Genomic DNA, 21057 nt, shown 5'->3' with positions numbered 1-21057 from the left:
ACCAGATCTGCCTCCATTCCCACTCAGAAGACAGTACTTCCCACTATATTTAGGACCACCATGTGTCAACACCCTTCAGTAGAGAGGAATTTCTCACTCAACCTAGAAAGAGTAATATTCTTCAAAAAGCCCTGAAAATGCTCTTTAAGTGAACAATGATCTCAAGAGCTACCATTCATGAGAATAAACAGAACCCAAACCCCAACAACTCCTCTGCATCATCTCTTAGATCCACTGTCTCAGGATACAGTGGAGTAACATGCTGTCATTATTACAGTGCGTGAACTCCTGCCAATCCATAGGCATATGAATTGGTCCACACTTCCTCTGTTGGATGCTTCTGTACTATCTGATATTGTTGAACATAAAGAACATCTTGTCTGCCCGCATCCATTAAGTAATGGGCTATGACATGAAAGAGATTGAGGTGTTCCTTGGAAAGGCAGCTTACTGGGTTGTTGCAGACCCAAGCCACAGAGTCCCATAAGCCTGCTGTGTGCTTCCTTATTAGTCTAAATCTGGAGAAGCCCAAGTGAAGCTGAGATAGTGCAGCACACACAAAAATGCCAGAGGCATGCAGGAGACAGTTAATGTATTCGTGTTACATTGAATGTTAAACATAAGGGTGCACAGTTTGTCCACATATTTAACTACATGAAACATGGGAATGAACTACAGCCGCTTTAAGCATTACTCAGGTAATGCTTCAATGAACTTGCTTATTTGTCAGTCCTTCCCCATCATCAAGAACATTTATCCAGAGATTTTTAAGCCAAGCTACAGCTCTCATGTTGTTTCAAGCCCCTTGGTGCTCTGACTGCCTTATTAGTTGTGTCAAACCACACAAAGCAATTCTCTTTGACTTAACAGAGCTGTTGAACAGGAGAGAAAAGGACAGAAGTATTGAGGGACTTCACACATAAGAGGTCAGCAGATGGGTCTAAATGACTATATTATTTCAAAAACTGTGCTCAGCAATTTGAAAGCAATACAGATCTTTAAACACCATAAGCACTGCTAAGCTTATTCAACATTTAGTTTTTCCATTAAAATAGTGGTCACCCCAAATCTGAAGTGGTAGGGATTTAAAGATGCAACCTACAGAAACATATGGTCCTCAGCCAAAAGGCAGCTGTAGCCAAGTCCCATCTGTACCACATACTCTTGTTAACTGAGAACGGCTGTATTCTTCTGGAAATGGACACCCTAGTAATTTTCTTACCTAGAAAACCTCTTTCACAACTTACAAAGATAAAATACTGTTTTCTGAAACACTTCTATATTTTAGTTATCAGAGTTTAACAAACACCCTGAAACTCTGAAAACTTGTTCCACGATGAATTACCCTTGACAGTATTTATGCAAAATGTCAAATATCACAAATATAGGTCAACAGAGTGCAATGGTAAAGTTGCCTAAAGCAGTATCTTGGAAATATCATGATGCTGTGTATCAGGTAACTATTAGAAGTCTTGCACTTCTTTAGCCCACAAGTTACTTCCCCAGGAATATTTTCTACATACCTGGTTAACAGTGAACACAGTTAACACTGAACTATAGTGGCAGCCAATACAGTGCACATGTGCTTTGTAGTGAAGCATTTTGTCAAATGGGTTGTAGCCAACCCAGTATATGACAGTGAAATGAGCTTTGCAGTGGTGTTGCAGGAATCAGCTACAACATGTCAAGAAACTATTCAGTGTAGCCTCAGGCCCTCCACAACCTGTGATTCTGTTACTGGGACAAAAAAAAAAAAAAAAAAAGGCATTTACATGGCATGCCACTTTCCACACCAACGGTAGGATACCTGAGACAAAAATAATACAACTCCATCACATATATTTGCTTACATTTGATGCTGTAATACAATTAAAGGAGAATAGGGAAGTCATTTGTCCAAAGAAATGACACATGTTCACAAACCTAAAAATATTTTTACATCCATATTCTCCAATTATTAGCATACAAAAGGAAATTCCACTAGGAAATGTAAGGAATCCACACTTTGCATTTAGATTTCTGACTTAGTTGACAGATGTTTTAAAAAACAAACACATGTAGTCCTGTAAGTCCCTGATGACTGCGTATGTGCAGATGCTGGAATTAACAAGTTATTCCACCTAGAACTAAGCATTATTTCTGCAACATTCTTCTGCCTGATCTTTTCTTATGATTGAACAGTATGATCCAATACTGTATTTTTATAATTTTTCTACTGCCTTCCCCCCTTTAAAATCAGTATTCTAAAGATTACTGAAATTCAAGTTATAAATTTTCTTTCTTTTGGGATAACCTGAAAAGTTAACTGTATGGGCTAACAGGAGAAACATAATAGTGCAATTGGTCTGGACTAAACGTGTAGCAGCCATCAGACACTGGGAACTAGCCACAAACTAGAGAGGGATCAGAATAGTACTAGTGATTCTTTGGTAGCAGCATCAGACAATTCAGAATTTAAGAAGGAAAAAATAGCAAATAAGTGCCAACGAGATGTGATCTTCCTATTTCCAAGCAAAGAACCCAAAATGCTAGCTAAATTCAATTTTATTAATCATTTTACTGCTGGTCATACAGGAATAAATTCCAGGCTATTTGGAACTGTGGGTGAAGGATACATTGATTAGTCCTACTTTGCTGCCACAATGATACCCCACAGAGCTTTATCCTAAAGCACAGCACTGTGCAAAATACACAGAAAGTGAGCTCAGACCAACCAGTGCAGCTCACCTGATCATCAGAGTGGGTGTAACTGAAAAATCTGAAAATGGATTAAATACGCTTGTTATATAAATTCCCAGCATGGACAACTGTTCAAAATGTTTACAAATCCTATCCATAGAACCGCTGTCAGTGATTAACAATTAAAATAATAAAAAAAAAAACTACTGAGCAAAGCAAGGAAAAAAACCCCTATGCCCCACATACTGACCGAGATTACATACCGTAATAATTGGGATATTTTGAAAGACAAATATGCCTGAATCAGCTGTGATATTAAATGCCCAGTAGCTTACCAGACACAGCCAAATCCAGTCCAAACCATATTAAACATCTGTTGAATTTTTCACATACGGATACTTTATGCTCTTTCTCATCCTGACTGCAGCTACAGATTCCTTTCAACCTTAAATTATGACAAACAGTTGCCATTTTTATCGGGCCAGGGATTTTCTATAGAGCCCTGACTTCGCAGCAAAGCACAGGCACAGGAAAACAGAGAGGCTCCAAAAGACCCTGCAGGTCAGAGACTTGCTCCAACTAGATGCAAGCTTCCGTTTTCCACAACTGCAGTGGAACCAATTGTTTCTTATGCCTACAAAGAGTCTTGCAAGAGATTTACAATTTCATATCATAATGATATGAAATACACACCATTATTGCCCTGAACTAATTAGTGAACTGCAAACATATCTGTTGTCTTGATAATAGCATTTCGCAAACAGATGGCTGCCTGGTAAGTCCCATTTCTATACATTATCATGAGGAATTGATGTTTGTTTGGTGTGTTCCGCCTCACCAGATGTATAATTTAGTTCCAGATCTCCAGTTTAATGGTACCAGGAAGTTAAAGGCAAGAGTATTCTCCAAGTAAGAGTAAATTTTAATCCCAGGTTGTTACACCCTGAGCTGCACTGCTGCATATTACATGCTGTCACACCAGTGGTGTTACAATGCTGTTCAGCCATTACCACCCCAGGTCAGATTCAAGTGGGTTAGGATTTATTATTTTTTGCAGAAGTTCTTATTTTTATCATGTTTTGTTTTCCAAAACAAAAAAAGAAATTGTTTTCCAATTTCTCATTAATTTAAGAATTGTCGGACTGAAAATATCAGCTGCTAGTACTTTTAGCTCCACTAAAGAGGAAAAAAAATGTAATGCTAATTTTGTGCTTGTAATTGATATCCCTCAATATCTCAGTAGAGAAATCTTAATTTAATTTTTCATTAAGTAAAATCAGGAAAACCCAATGAAATAAGACCTGCCCACATTACCTTCTGAGGATGTGTCACAGGCTATGTGCTGAACTGCTATTTAAAAACAGATTTTTAATAAAAAAAAGAAGTTAAACCCGTGGCCTTTAAAAACAAATTAAAGAAATAAATCACAGTTTAATAATTTTGCAAGCCTCAGATGTAATGACAAATATTACGTATGTGCATTTTTATTACACAAGGCTCAATGCCCCATAAATCAGAAATCCTAAAAGTCTGTTATACATACAAGATCAAAAATTATTACAATAATGTTTATGTATTCTGAGATACAAGGTTGAAAACATTACCTATGTGAAAAATACCAAGCACTAAGCAGGTCTACACATCAAGTGAAAACATTCCTTCTGTTTTCACAGGCAGCAAGTGGAGAAAATGTTGGGCATTTTGAAACGTGGAATACATTTCCAAGTTGAATCCTAGTGGATAGACTTTTTAGACTGTTCCTTCCACTGCTGACACACATTTTCACTTGTGTGTTGAGTTAATGACAGATTTAGTCACTGGTTCAGACCAGGTTTGGAAACGTGTGGTCATAGACACCAGGAGTATTATTCCTGGCCAACCTTTGTGACTTCTTCTATGTTAATCATACAGCACTATGAGAGAGCAATAGCACTGGCAATATGTTATCCCACAGCATTTTGCAGGATTACATACACAGCAGATGAATTTTAATTAAAGTTTCTGGTACTACAAAACATTTCATAATGAGCTAATCATTTATTTATCTCTTTTTAATACACAATTATCAGCAAAGCACATTAATCTGTATACAAGTGTGAAGTACAGCTTGTGTAACAATAGGAGATACAAATCTCCATAGAAAATTCAACAGCTCTAACATTGATCCTTTTTCAGGTCTTGATTAAACTTCATCACAGATTTAATTCCAAGGAAAAGGGAAAAAATAAACAATGTTCAAGGCCTTTTAATGACTGGGACATTTGTCTACTAAATAAATAGCTTTTTCTTTTTTTTTTTCTAAAGCCTTCTAATACCATACTATAACGAATGATTTCGTATCAGAAGAAGCAAACAGCCATTCATTGCTTGGAGTAAAAATGCAGATTAATGTAACCCACAGTTATAACCAACGCAGTCATTAAAAGGTAAGCTCTGTCATATGAGAATAAGATCAGTTAATTATACAGATATTAATATATTAGGATTCAGAATTATTCCTATATCATGTAATTATATAGTCTGATAAAAAAGACAGTAAAAATAATTAAAAACCTAGGGTGGCATTAAATATCTCCTTCTAATACTAGAATTTAACGGAGGTCCTTCTATGCGTTTTTTTAAATTGTCAACATTTTTTAAATACATAATGACTGCAGAAAAAATAGAGAAAGTAAAGCCAAATATGGGACAGGAGAACCTGGACCAAGGATCAGAACAAATGTTATCAAGAGATGTTAGTCTGAACACATTCAGTTTCTTAGTATATTTCCAAGTTACTAGCCTTATGCACGAAGACTTAATTATTATTGCACTAAAGTACTTTCAGTTTAGTAAAATTATTTTTCTGCATTATAAAACATTCACATTAAAAGCATGGACTCCACCCTTGAATATCTAGTTCAAGCCAGTTCTATGCCCAGAAGCTAACTACAGCTTGCATTCAGGCTGTGCTATGGAATGATTGGCACGGGACACCACACACAGCATTCCAAAATACCCTTATCCCCTAAAGTATTAAACATTCCAGAGTTACAAACTTGATCATGTATTACTATTCTACTGCTAGCATTAATATTTATCCTCTGTTTTAAGGGAAGAACTGTAAAACTATCATAAATGTGAATGTGAAAAGTATTTGTAGCCTTTGCTACGAAAGCCATCACTGGCAATGTAAATACTATACTAGTATGAACTGATAGCTTGATCTAAGGACACAACCCATCCCAATTCACTGCCAAAGTACAAGTTAATTGTCTCTTAAGTCTTGTGAAAACTGCGTGGAAATGCTTCCTTAGAAGACGATCTGCAGAAGAAAACATCAGGATTCAGTCCAACAGAAGGGGTGCTGGGCTGCACGGCAGGAACAGCTGCGGCAGAGCAACCTCCGAAGGATCTTGCTCCAGGGATCCCATCCACCTTAAAAAGAGACCTGAGAGGAGGGCAGGGAGCAGATCTCTGTAGGGCCTATGTAAGGAAGCTCCTCATCTGTTTCCTTACTTGACCACAGAATAGCTAATACTGTCATAAGTAAATGGGCAGCAAAGTACGACGAATGATGGGGGAAAGAGGAAGGGGTAGAAATCTCATTTTTAGCAGCTGCTTGTGCTTACAGCACTGCAAACCAAACAGGAGATGCATCCACCGCTGAAACTGCAACTCCTTTTACACTGGATGCCCAAAAGAAGAGGGCGTAAAAAAAGAAATCTGTAAAGAACCAGAACACCAACATTTAAAGAGAAACTATGGTCTTTGGGCCTGTTTTTTAGTATTCAGCAGTTACTAGTTTTCTAGTTTGTCTGTCAGGTGTCTACCATTTTCTCCCCAAGGACTGGAGCAAACTTTGCAGAGATAGGGTAGCCATTTAATGAAAATTTTTTTTTATCACAACTGTTTCTGTCTCACCAGTAATCAGTGTGGAATCACCCTACTTGCCCTGGTTTCAGTTGGGATAGAGTTAATTTTCTTCCTAGTAGCTTGTACAGTGCTGTGTTTTGGCTTTAGTCTGAGAATAATGTTAAGAGCACAGGGATGTTTTAGTTGTTACTAAATTGAGATTACCCTAAATCAAGGACTTTTCAGTTTCTTATACTCTGCCAGTGAGGGACTTCCAAAGAAGCTGGGAGGGAGCATAGCCAAGACAGCTGACCTGAACTAGCCAAAGGGATATTCCATACCACAGAACATCCTGTCCAGTATATCAGCTGGTGGGATGTTGGCTGGATGCTGCTCATCACTCCTCAGGACTTGTGCATCACTTGTGTTTCTTGAGTTTTATTCTTCTCCCTCTTTTCTCTATTATTATTATATTTGACTTTATTTCAGTTATGTAAAATGCTCTTATCATAACCCATGGGTTTTACCTTTTTCCAACTCTCCTCCCCATCCCACTGGAGGAGGGAACGAAGGGAGTGTGCAAGTTCCTGTGTGGTACTTAGTTGCCAGCTGGGGGTAAACCATGACACTACTGCAGAGTGGCTACTTAGCCTCAGCCATGTCTTTTTCTTTGACAGCATTTGACACACTGCATGAAGCAAAACGCATTTTGTGATGTGCTAGTATAGGTGCCGTTGACTCTATTCTGGGTACCATGTGTTATGCGGTCCATGGGTGTCACCTCTATCAAGACTGTAATTTCATTACTTACAGGAAATAAACACCTACATATATGACATGATGTAAAGTGGGTCTTCGATTACCACTCTACCTGCTCTGCAGCAACAGCCAGCTGACCAATTCCATTACTTTTCTTTCAGCAATGACACCCCACAAAAGAATAAATTTTGAATGACTGACAATCTCAGTATAGTATATGGCATGATACACAACCTTAGTATAAAAATAATAAATAAAACTTCTCCATCCATTTGTTTTCCCAGTTGTCTTATACTATCCTGGCTTGCAATCTTTGCTCGTTAAACAACTATGCAATTAAACTCATTGAAACAATTACTACAGGTTCTGGGGAAAAAAAAAAAATCACGGTTTGAAACAAATGGCACCAGTCCCTCTCCTCAAGTTTCAGCCCCTCTTCCCCCTTCATCAATCTCATCCTTTAACAACAGCTGGAAGAAGCTATCATATGTGTAAAAGATACTAATTAATCTCAGCTGAAGCTATAGTAATCTCCTGTTTCTTTCAGCTATCTAAAATAAATTAAGGGCAATTTTGTCTAACCAACATTCAGTTCGGATTGCGAGGATGCTTGTCAGATTCTGAACCCCAAATCTTGTCCACTTTCCAGCTACTTGGTATGGCTTAAAAAACCCTATTAGTTCTTCCTTATATCCTTGCTTCATTCATACCCTTTATGCTATCATAACAGTAGCAAAGCTATTACCTTAAAAAAAAAGCAATGGTGACCATGGCAGAGCAGAATCATACATCACAGGCAGAGCAGACATCATGCTGTACTTTGACTCTTAATCTGTGAGGAGGAAGCACTGTGGGTGGGAGAGAACAGGCTCTATAAGCACAGCATGATGGCTGGATTAACTCTGCCAGGGGCAGCAAGGGGACAGCAAAAACATTTCTCAAAATATCTTTTTCTTTCATGCCTTGAGGTAAGAGCAGGAAGGAACACCATCAAAAAGTGGGGGTACAAAAAGATACAAATAAAGTGGCAAAAATATTCATCTGTCAATAGCCCAAGCAGGTTCTTCCCTTGTGGCTCTGAGCAACAACAAATTCCAATGGAAAACATTACTGTGTGCATGATTTGAGAGAAACTGAATTTGCAAGGCCGTTCAGATCATACACATCTTCTTATGCAGACTCCTTCATTAAACATTCAACATTAGTCTGGCTTAAGGAAGAAGCATTTTTGTACATAACCAAATTAGAACAAAGCGAGTGGGCAAATTGTACTGAAGAGCTCTCCAAACAAGCGGCTGATTTTGTACTACAGCTGAAAAAAAGACAAACTGAACTTCATGTTAACAGTGAAAAACAGCAAAGCTTTGGTCATCTCAAATGTGTTGCCCTTAAAGTTGTATTATAAATTAAAAAGAATATAGATGAGTGTATCTTTTTGAATTCCACGGTTTGGGCAGATACATTTTTAATGAAGAACTCTGGCAAAACCCACCAATGAATGGGTTATGATGGGAAAGGCTTTCTTGCTATGAATTCTATTTGAATTTTCTCAGTGAGAAGGGCTGCACAGGACTCCTTGTACTGTGTAGTGTAGTGTGCTTTCTTCACCTCTACTCTTTCTCTCCTTTTCTTCAGCCTTATCAAAAGTTCCTGCAAAAGGGAGTATCAAAAAGAGGATAAACCTGATCTCCAGTCTGGCTTTGCTTTTCTTATTTTTTATCTCAGGCCCATCCAACCCATGCAACAAAGTTGAAAGAAAGGCAGCGCCAAGGAGTTCATTACCCACTCTTCCCATCAGTAGTAGTAACACTGGCAGTTCTTGTTTTGCAGAGTGCTACATGAGGGGGCTAGTCACAAAGATGACGCAGCAGAACCACGAATGCTGCTAACTGCAGGGCAGCAGTCCCATATTGCAAGAAGTCAGAGCCCCCAAATCTTGTCTATGATTCCCAAACCACTCAATGTTCCAAGAATCTCATCTCCCCAGTGTCTAGTCATGACTTTTATAATTCTAAATATTGTTATTTAGCAAATATCCTTAATCGAATGATTTTTGAATTTTTTTTGTTAGTATCCAACCTGAATTTTCTCTTCTCTAGCAATGCTGTTCTCAAGGAGCTATGAAAATAATTCACAATTATCTCCTTTCTAACATCTACTTACATGTTGGCAGAAACTTACGTTTGCCCTCAGTCTTGTTCCCCCTAGAAGAAACACTCCTGTTACACTAGCTATTATTTTTAACATATAATGTGCAGAAACAATTCCTCTGCACCTAATCTAAAAAGCAATATAAACATGTAAAACTTTTGCTTAAAAAAAAAACAAAACAAAAAACCAAAGAACAGTTTTCTTTTCTTTTGCAAGATATTGATCTTAACATACATGCAATTTTGCAAAAATTCTTCTACCAAGAACAACTCTTGCTCTTAAATTTGTTTTACCTGGTCATAAAGAATCCAGCATATAAACCCATTATCCCCGCTGAAACACATAGGAAACCACTCCCTGCGACAGAAATCTGCAAGCTTTCATAAACACTCCTCTTGTTAGTATGCACAACATTCCTATATCATTGCCCTTTTTTTGTGCTATGCTGTTGACTGATGTTCAGTCTAATACCCAGTAGCTCTAATACTCCTGCTCAGATTATTCCCTAGTACTGCTGTCCAATAGAATACCCAGTTTGTTATATTCTCTCATTTGATCTGTACTCCCAAAATAAATCTTTCACATTTCTTCAATTAAATCTTATATAACTGATACTGCCCATTTATGCATTACAAAGATCATACTCTCTTTAATCCTATTTTACAAATGTTACTATGAAATTAAATAATCACCCTTCAGATCAGAACTAATGCCATGAAAAAACACATGTTTTGGAGAACAAGTTTGTAGACCTTTAATTTTACTAGAGCTTCAAATGTTAAACCAGAAAGAGATTATTTTACATGTATTTTTATATCTATATCTATTAATATATAGTATTAGGTATAATACTATAATGTATAGCTAGCATTATTTTTGTGAAGCCAAGCAAGTTTCTACATTGTCCTGTCACAAACATGCACAGCAGTACGGATCACATTAACTCACTGTAACATAAGAAATCTTGACATGAACATTTTACACCAAATCACCACATGAACTATGAATAATAATGAATCAGAAGAGTAGATTTACATGAATTGCAAGAGAAAAAAACTCTCTTATGGATGATTAGATGATAATGTAACATATTACATATTTGCTATGTTCTCATATGTAACCACTTGAGTTATCTTCATATAACTTAGACTTAAAATGTATTTCTGTACTAACAAATAAAGTTTGGGGGTTTTCAAATTAATAAGTAAGCCTAAATTTGGTCACTGTTAAGTAAGTATCGTTTTAGAAACTATTATTCAAGTACATGTGGGGTTTTTCAGTTCTTCCTGTATCTGTAATCCAGATCTGAATGCAGAAAAGTGTAAGGCTTTTCTCATTTTAAGAACTCTGACATTTAAGCTTACTTGTTTCTGCTCTAATATGAACTTTTAAATTATAAAACATTTTCTTTTCATGATTTGTGTTCATATTTTCTTATCAAACAGATTTCTCAGAGATACTTAACAGTGTAAGTAAACAAAATTTTTGCACAGAATTGAAAGTAAATTACTGTGTTACTTTAGTAGTAGAAATGAAGAATACTTATGGAAAAGGTTAAAATATGCTTTTGAAATGTTATGTTTCTGTATCACATACAATGGGCTTACTCAGCTTCAGGCAATATCTTAATCTTCAGGAAATCATTCTGCATTTCATCCTGATTTGGTCCAAGATAGGTACAGCTGATCTTTTCTGAATTAACACCTATCACAAGGAATTTATGAAGTGCTGATGTTCCCACTGAGCCCCCTGGGACTTGAATGCCCTCCCTGGCCGTGAGCCCAGAGGACAGAACTAGCATGAGAGCAGTGCATCCCGGTTTTCCCATCAAAGAGCAGCAAGGATGGGCTAGGGAAAATTACCTAGATTCTTCACTCTTGAAGATTTAGAGTTATATGTAAAGTTAACAAAACATTTTGAAAGAAAACACTAAAGATACTGGCATTTCAGAGCTGCACAGAAGATAAGATTATGTATTTCAGTTCTGAAGAGAGAGGGAGCAGAGCATGGTGCACCCACTAGCATGCTGAAATTATGAAATGTGTTCTCAGAAAACACCTCTCTGCTGGCAAAGCCCTCTGGGGATTGACACAGAAGCATCAGTTCAAAACTGGCCTGCTGAGTGACCATGTGATGAAGGAGTTTGAAGCACAGCAGGATGCTTTAATACACTTATTTCCCTGCCACCATCAGGGTGCGCCCTTCCCACTTGGGGATGCTCTGCAGCCATCCTGCAGTCAACTGCTGCAAGCCAGTGCTGCTCAGGGTTATGCTTCGTTGCTAGGACGGACACAGGTAGCAACAAACACCTTTAGAGACAGCTCCAACTATATAGTATTACAATCTACATTTGTGTTACAGATCAATGTAAACTAAGACCTCAGACAGGCCAGGGATTCCTCTAGGGTCAGGGAGTAACGGAGAAAGCAAATAAATGACAAAACACTATGTGTAAATCATCAGTCAAAAGACAGTGAGAAGCACCATGAGATACAGTTAAGTCCTAACTGTACAAAGAATTGTATCTGTTGAGAACTTAAAATGCAAATGTTAAATTTTATTAATCAACTTCATAATTGCAGATACAACCAACGCACACTGGAAAAAAAAAGGCAAAATGGGAATTTGGAACCCATGAGTGAGAAAATGAGTGCCAGAAATTTGAAAAGGATGAATAAAACAAGAGAAGAACATGAGAACAAAGAAGAACAGAAAATGGGTCATTATAGTAATAAAATGAGAAATAGCTAATGGAAGGATTTACATTTTATAATAAAATTAAAGGCTAACTATTTGAAAAATATCAGTAGGTGACATCCGTAAGGCATTTGTGGTAAACCGAAGTAGATAATACTATTTGTCTGTTCTGGTTGTTCGGATAACTTTCCTATTTTCTTCTTTACAAACTCTACTTCCTTCTTCTCATTTGTCAACCTTCTCCCTCTCTCTTATATCTTATTCTCAGTTCAACAGACCCCAAATTCCTTTTCCCCTTGTAGTGTTGCTCCAGCTCCCCTGCATTTCTTTATTGCCCCCTCACTCAGCTCAGCAATTTAATCTGCATTTGCAAGCATATGCCAACCTTGTCCAGCAGACCGCTACAGCAGTGTCAGGGAGAAACAAAAAAGGAACAAGCTAAAGCTGCTGAACAAGAAAGGTAAAAAGCCCATGGAAAAACTGAAAGGAAGCTGTTGGATTAATAATAAAATCAGATTTGATTTCATGGCACCTGCTTTCCTCCATAAGCACTGAAATAACAGTGTAACAAACATTTTTTAATGTATGTACAATGTCTATTATACATGTCATTTATGCTATAACCACCCAAGCTTGCAGAAGAAGACCGCCTCATTCTTCAGCAATCTCTGTCCTTATGTTGCACCTCTAGGATATCGTTGAAATGAAGAGAACAAACACCCACATACATTTCTATTCTTTCGTAGTCTGTACAGTGAGTCTTCTGCACAAGTGGTGCTGCTAGGAGCACTGCAATCAGCTTGCTTCATCAGCTGTGACCTAGCACGACTTAGTATACTACCAGGCATAGTATGATGGTTTAATTCTATATTGAGATAAAACATATAGAGAAGTTTTTTTGTTTATCATGAAAATGTTTTACCAATAGGAAGCATTTTTCAGAATGGCTATTCAATAATGTTTTGAAGAAAGAAGGGATTTTGTGAACATGGGTGCCTGCTATGGTTTTCTTAAAAAATGTGCATCTAATTTTTAGCTATTTAAAATCTCATGACACCTTTTCATTGGATACTTTTTCTTACTGTCTAAATTGAAAATGATTGCAGTGTCATGAAGTGAAAAGTACTTAGAAAATATCAAAATTTACTTCTTTATGTTACTATTGTATTATTTTGCTAATAATTTTTGTATGCCCCCAGGAACTGGCATATATGTTAAAATCACATAAGGTCAGTTTTAACAATTTACAAGTTTCGGTGGTTTAGAATTTCATATTTTTTAAGAAAACATGGCATATGTTTGTATCAGCAAGTTTCACTCGTCATTATCCATCTCCCTCCTACACCTTTCTAGTATAAAACACCGCTTCTGCTTGCTGACAGAATACTAATTTGGCTTCATTTAAATGCTAGAGCAGCATAGTCCAGCTATCTCATTTAAAATATGTGTAAAGCTGTGAAACAATTGACAGCACAATGAAGTGTGTCTACCGTAAGATCTGCATGGAATTACTCTTCAATAGACACTAAAAATCCAAAAGCCTACACTACCTTTTTTTTTTCCCCTACATGTATCTCTGAAAATTAGGGTAATATTTTCCTATCAGCTCACCACTTCATACCACCTGTTAAGATTGAAGGCCATGTGATGTATACCTAGAATATATTATATAGACTTCTATTAGTGCAAGGGCAATCACTCATTCTTGTAACTTCAACCACAATTTTATTCTGTGATTGGAGTAATAAAATGTATGTTAACAAATCCTGCATCAAAGATAAACTGAGAGCAAGAGGAACTTCCGTATATGAATAGTACAGTAACTCTATATTTAGAGTGCTCTATGGACAAGACCTAGCCTGGTATTCCTCAGTGACACCTTCCAGTGACCTGTGTTAAAAAATCTTCCAGCCCAACCTCCTTGTAAATGTGAGTTTTAAGGCATAAAATGGAGAGAATAACAAAACTTGAATTGGTATGATTCATTGAGCTGATTCCAAGTATTTGGTGTGCAAGTACATGGAAGCATGAATACGGGGTTTAAATAAGAGTCACTACTACAAAAAAATAAATTGTTTCAGAGGGTAAATATAACTTTCATTGTTGTGCAGATTGCAAGAAGACAGCAACTGGCATTTGACACATCTACATTTCTAGATATAAACATCTCATTTACAGTTCACTATTTTAAAGAAATGAGAACATGGAAGACCTGATCCTAGTTCTAAACCTGCTTTGTGTAACAAGACTAATACAGGTCTGAATTAAGGAGCTGACCCACATACTGAAAAATAGTATCTAAAATTAAATGGGAAAATGTATAACATTATTTTAACTTAGCTCAAAGTTGCACAGCTAACTCTCTGTGCAGAAAACTGAAAAGTTATCTATACGCTGCAGATTAGTATGCACTCAGTGAATACAGAACATTCAAAGCATTTTTGCTATGTTAGTGGTATTGAATTTTTCATGCAATTTGAAGTTAGATAAACGGTTAGGAAAATAATTCAATAGGTCACACATTTCATTTACTTAAATATTAATAACAAAATCCTCCAAGCAGAGTAAAAATGCTTTTTTGTTTGTTTGCTTGTTTGTCCTTGCCTGAGGACCTATGTACTTGTCCAGGGCAGGAGAATCCATTCTCAGCTTGCCACAAGTACTAGAGTGCTAGACATCTGGGGCTGCACGACCTACATTCCCTTCTGAAATTGCTCACATTTAGTTCCTAGCTAACACTTTATCTGTTGTCTAGATTTACGCTTATGCTCTTGGGCCAAGGTGCCTTGTTGCCAAAGGAACATTTGATTTGCTTTAATTCCTCAATGTACACTGAATATCAGCTGTTTAATAACTTAATCAAGTATACATACATTAGGACTTTTACAGTATCTAAAATATTTTCCATATGTTTAAAAATTACCTGATGCAATGATCTAATGCCAGTGAAAGTCTGTTTCAAACACCACTTACTGGTTGCAAGGATGAGAACCTGGTTTTCTTGATTTCAGTGGCAAAATACCACTGACTGCAATGAAGCCAGTGTCTCATTTGGACACGCTGTATTCCAATAAAATAGGGATTACTGCATTGCAGAACTGAAAAGGATGGGTACAGTTAAAATGAAATGCTAGAATGAGAGCTGACTGTGTAAAAATAGTGTTTTCTTATTCAGCAAACCTACTCTACAAATATATTCAGTCTCATAGCTGCTTATACTCATGGCTAGAAAAAAAAAACCTAGGATTACTTTTCATTTCCATTTCAGAGATGGCATATTTATGGTGAGAGTAAGTAGATACTGTTTATATTGTCTCTCACTCTTAGAATTTGGTGAGACTCATGATGAAAATACAACTTCCTCCCGAAACCACAAACTTTTGAATCTCGGCTTTTGTTAGGAAGGCAAATGCACACGTCCCATGACTGCATAGAAAGCTCTGAATTACCATATTGGGAAGGTCAGGGGGACACTCCCCATCTCAATTTTCCTATGATATTTGAAGCCCTGAGGTTGACTAGCTCTTCATCATCTATATAACTTCTAGTTAAACGACAACTGAACTTACAAATTCTATACATGGGAACAGCCTCCACAGCCTGCAGCAGCCCTACTCTAAATACTGCTTGCAGAATCCTATTACAATATAAAAGCAAGAAAGACAGCCTTTCAGACACCAAATTAGACTTGCAGGCAACAAGCATACTGTAGTTACTTTAACCTTTTATTTCCAAACTTGACAATTTTTACCTTGTAGTCCCTAAGACAAAACAAACACGGCTACCCTTCAATAAATCCTTGGCTTTTTACAGTGTTGGGTTATGAAACGTTCTTTCACTTAGGTAAAAGCAATTGATAATCTCTCAATTACACAATTATGACACAACCCAAGTGTAATCAAACTACTAAACTGCAAAACCACATGCAAAGATGAATGAGAGAAGTTGTATGGCAATATTTCTCCCTGGCTGTGCTCCGTAAAGGGCTTTGTTGAGACTCAGGTCACTGTTGTTAGTGCTAATCCTCTCCTCCCAACCCACTGACACAGCATTTAAAACTGAGGCAGATCTGAGACAAGCTGGGGACAACCTGTAGTTTTGGCATGTCTCTCCTTCCTCTTGACCTTACAGGAACCTCTCCCAGGCTGTTGATGTCAGTGATAAGAAACAGCCACAGACCAGCTCATCCCAGTCACAACATTAGTGATATACTAGTAAGATGTAGATTATAGCAACTTTTCCTAACAGCTGCTCTTGATCCTGTAATGTCAGCTCTCAATCTTTCCAGCCTGCTTTGGTAACACCTGTGTTTTACTACAGCAGAAGTCTACACAGTGCTAAGGCAGCCCTGGTCTCAAGAAGAATGCCCAAGGTGAAATGAAAGGAACTGGATATGTCCAATTTGGTAATATTTGTCCTTGCATTTCAGGCATCCAGGACTTCCATCACTCTATGGCAAAGTATGAGAGAAGACACAGCCCCTCACAATGAAATGAAAAACTGAACATCAAATTAGTTTGGAACTGGAGAGAACAGGGAACAAAGTATATGTGCTCAGACATGGTCTCCTGCTTCACTTAGATAAATGAGAACAGAGTTGAGCAATGTGATTTAAGAATAAAATTATATGACACAGTATGCTTTACTTCACAGCATGCTAAAAAATGATTAAAGAAACGTGAAGAAGAGTAAAAGACTTGCTCTTTTACCTTCACTTTCAAATACAGCAATATAGCACAGAACCCTTCTGATATGCTGCTGTATGCATCGCTTCTACATCTATTATCCAGCTTCTTAGAAAAATGAAATCCAATCCTACACATTTTATCTTAGAGCAACAGCACAGGTTTTGTAGAGTGAGAGCTTATGAATGCTAAAACAGGAATTTAGCACAGTGAAAACACAGTCCAAGCTCAGGGGTCTATTCTCTTCTCATTCCTTTATATACTTCCAGTATTCAGGAAAATTATGTAGAAGCATTAAGAGTAGAATAGACTCCTGTGAAATGAGCTCACAATCCAAAATGAAAGAGGAAGAGAGCACTGAATCCCCTGAGCCAGAAGGATGCTACACTGGAGTGTCACAGGAAGATATACAACATGTGCTACTGTGCACCCACTTTTCAGCAGACCTGTGTAATTTATGTACCTGTCAGCAACACCATACGTACCCACAGGCTCTTCCCAGCCTCCCTCCCGCCCATCAGCATGCTTCCACAGAGAACTGCCAAGGAGACTGACACAATGAAAATGCACTGGCTGCATTTCAACCTTCTATATACCCTGGAGACAGAAGGATTACTTATTATTAGCAATTACAAAATTTAATCCACTATACTACATTGCATATGATCAAGATTTATTGTTCTCTAGTCAGTCTTACATTGTATAAACATCAGATTATGAACCTATTTTTTAATGCATTGATTTTAATTTTTACAGAGTCAACTTTCCGTGTTGCAATGTGGTCACTTCACTCTGTACTGCTGACAAAATGTGGCTCTTGAGCCACTGAACAATATAAGTGTGTGTTTCTATCAATGCAGAGGAGAAAAAAAAAACCACCAAAAACCTAACTTCATTTCTGTTTCCTATTTTCTTTTAACAAATTAACACCTGAAGCACAAGTGATTAACTGATAAACTTAAGTCTGTAGATAAAACTTGGCATACTAATACAAATGAAAACCCCATCTCCTAAATAGTAATGACATGCTTTACTCACAAAATGATCCTGGTTTTACTTGCTGTATCCACACAGTCAGAATGGATGAAAATAAGAGCTATAAAAAACATTCACCCTATGTGCAGTCTGGCCAAGCACGCTAAGAAGTGGTCCACAGTCTTCACTCTCTGCCTAAAATCAAATGTACAACATTGTTTTCTTCTGCTACTCTTTGTTCTCATAAACTAATGATATTAATGAAAATCACAACACTCTTCCTCACAGACTGCTAGTTCAAGTGAAAAATGGTTGATTACATAAGTGACAGTGCATTTACTGATCACAAATAGAAAGGAAAAAAATGTTATAAAAATACGTACCGCCTGCCTAACCAAGTATTAGCAAGCCCTGATCCTTGTAAAACAGCAAAATACCTGATTAAAAGGAGAAGAGAAAGCAAAAGCGAATTTTTAACACAGCCATCTATCACGGCATTCTACCACCTTCCATTCTGAGTGGAAAGCGGATTTTCTGCTTTTGCTTTCCCTACCCACTACACAGCAACACGTACACTGAGGAACCCTTTCCCACGAACTAATGTTCTGCTAAATCCAGCTATCCTGTGGAATACGCTTTTCCCCCAGGCAGAAGACTAGAGTGCTAGGTACTCATGGCCCTTACCAGTCATGCTGTGCTACCAGAGGGCATTCAGCATAATGAAGAGAACAATATGAGAAGCTACCTGCAAACAATCATATGCTTTTACTTAAACCAATATGTCATGTATTACACAGGGACTTATCTTAAAGAGGCACCTCGTGATTGACATGTGCCACCAGAAGCATAAACAGCAGTATGTTTTCCTCGGGATTTTCACTTACATCTCTACAATCCTTCCCTTGACTCAGAACACTTCCTTTTTCTTTACCATTTTCTCCTCCATATTACTTCCAGCTTCCCCAGTCCTTGTAGTAATTTCAGCTTCCCATCATAGCTCTTCTATTCCTTATCTGCAATTTTTCCCAGCTCCAGCACTGCAAGCCACAGTATCTGTGCCAGACTAAGGGTATTGAAAGGGTTTCCTCTACTTATTTTCATGACAGTTGTGTGAACTCAATACCTCTGAAATAAACCATTCTTTCAGCTCAAATGCCCAATCAAGTTCAGAAGGCTGACAGCATAATTGCAAAAACATACTCCATTAAGTTAAAAAGTGCTCCCCAAAAGGAAAGTTTAATGGAGAAAATCAGTGACCAAAAATTCTAAAATGCATGTCTGTTAATAATAATTATAGCTCAGAGCAAGAACCTCAAATATTATTTCTTACCTAACTTTAACAAAACTGCCGCTATTTAATCACTGTTCCTTATAAAATAAAAGGAGCATGATACTTTTTTGCTACAATCAGGAAAGTTAAAGCACACTAAATTTAGACCCAATTCTGTCCTTCAGCAGTGAAAACCACTTCTCAGTAAAACAAATATAGGCTGTGCATTCACGTCTACATAAATGACATGACGTTCATGCAGAGCGAATGCCATTCCACACATATGTCAGAACAGTGATTAATTAAGCAACTGTCTTCAGTGATTTCTCACACCTGGTCTTAAACATCCAGAATTTCTATGCAGGATTCTTTTGACTGAGACTGGAAAGAGAGGTCTGCTGCATAAGACAAGCAAGCATCAGATTGATTTCTAAGCTTATAACACACCCATATAATCATATTAAAGCATTTTGAAATTAGAAACAATCCAGTACTTTGATTATTTGTCCACTAAGGAAAACATTTTTATCAAAACAGCCATACACACAATCTTCTGCTCAGGGAAGAACCAATTTGTGAACATGACTGCTCAAATACCAAAACCATCAAGTGGGCAAATGTTGTCCTCTGTCAGAGCCTGGTTATTACAACTGGGGAATTTTAAACAGCAGTGCAATGAATTACACAAAGCTCACTAAATCTGGGTAGTTAAGGGACTCCTATAGTTCAGGTTAGTATTCTCTGTGTGATGATAATGATCCAAGGACTATCTAGATCCTCTTGCTGCCAAGATAAAGCACCCAGGGTAGCTGCACACCAAGCACCAGCAAGCTGCAGCCGGATGCTGGCATAAGAGGTAAAACTTCTGAAACTGGAGGCAAGAATGAGCAGACAGGTAGTGGCTGACCCTGGATGTACAGCTTTCAGCTGATAGTACATAAAAAAATACATATATATTAAAATTTTTCCTCTAACTTCTAGACAACAGAATTGTATCTTCTGAAGGCCTTATGCTGCAACGGCTCCAAATACCTTCCTTTTGATGATTCACAAAAGAGTACCATCCTCATGTGTCCTTTTGACTCATGCTGAAGTATAATTGATGCTCTTTTCTTATTGCTGCACCCATTTTCTCTCATCCATCCTTTCTGTTTTCCCTTTATTTCTTTTGGTCTTCTAAATTTATAGGTACAGGAATAGCTTTCTAACTTACATTCTTTTTAACTCTCTTGTGCTTTGGCTCTTTTCTGTAGCTTTTCAGGAAGGCAGATACTGTGAGAGTACCATTTTACCTCTTAATTATTTAATCTACTAATTTCTTTTGCTGAAATGAAAGTCAAAGGATCGGGAATACTTTAGTTCTTAATACGCTGTTCAAGCCTGCAGCTATTTATTTATTAACTGATTGTGAATGACTCTGTTAGATGTCATTAGAGGTCTAAGGGATAACGTCATGTACGATAGAATATAAAAGATACAAACAGGTTTTCTAGCAGCAACATAACGTGTTACCCAGTGCTGCAAATGTTCATTAGTACAGGGAAATCAACTTTGCCATCTATACTATCCTGTTCTTGCTTTCCCATCAGCAGTCACTTGTAGACTAACCTTGCCCTCCATCACAGACTGATAAACACCATTTTAATTCTGCTTGAATTTTGTTAAAAAACAAAACCAAACCAAACGAAAAAACAGCCGAACAATCAGGATTACAGGTAACAGCCTGTTGGAAGGTAAATCCACCAGGATGAGAAAACCAGTATGATGAATAACTTCTGAGTGGAGGTAAACTGTAGCTTTCTGAAGCAGTGTGTGAATGTCCAAGAATCAAGTTCAGAGTCCAAGAGGTGAGCTTGCAGGTTAAAAAGATATGAAACTGCTAAAAACTGATCGATGTGGGGGAAAGTTCAATGTTTGCTCTAAAAATGCCAGAATTATACATCTGATGTATTAGCAAGTCCGTGCAAGGAGAAAAGGTGTCAAGAATTTAGTCAAGGGTGACTTGAA

General features: G+C 37.4%; 1 protein-coding gene across 14 annotated transcripts in view; it reads right to left on the bottom strand.

Annotated features, from left to right (window-relative positions):
* The window catches only part of ANKS1B (ankyrin repeat and sterile alpha motif domain containing 1B), a 232742-nt gene that overhangs the window by 51283 nt on the left and 160402 nt on the right, over positions 1-21057 (bottom strand). The window lies entirely within an intron of this gene.

Source organism: Melopsittacus undulatus, chromosome 5, assembly GCF_012275295.1.
Source record: "Melopsittacus undulatus isolate bMelUnd1 chromosome 5, bMelUnd1.mat.Z, whole genome shotgun sequence".
Taxonomy (NCBI): Eukaryota; Metazoa; Chordata; class Aves; order Psittaciformes; family Psittaculidae; genus Melopsittacus; species Melopsittacus undulatus.
Note: the sequence above shows the minus strand (reverse complement) of the source record. Positions and strands in the feature narration are given on the sequence as shown.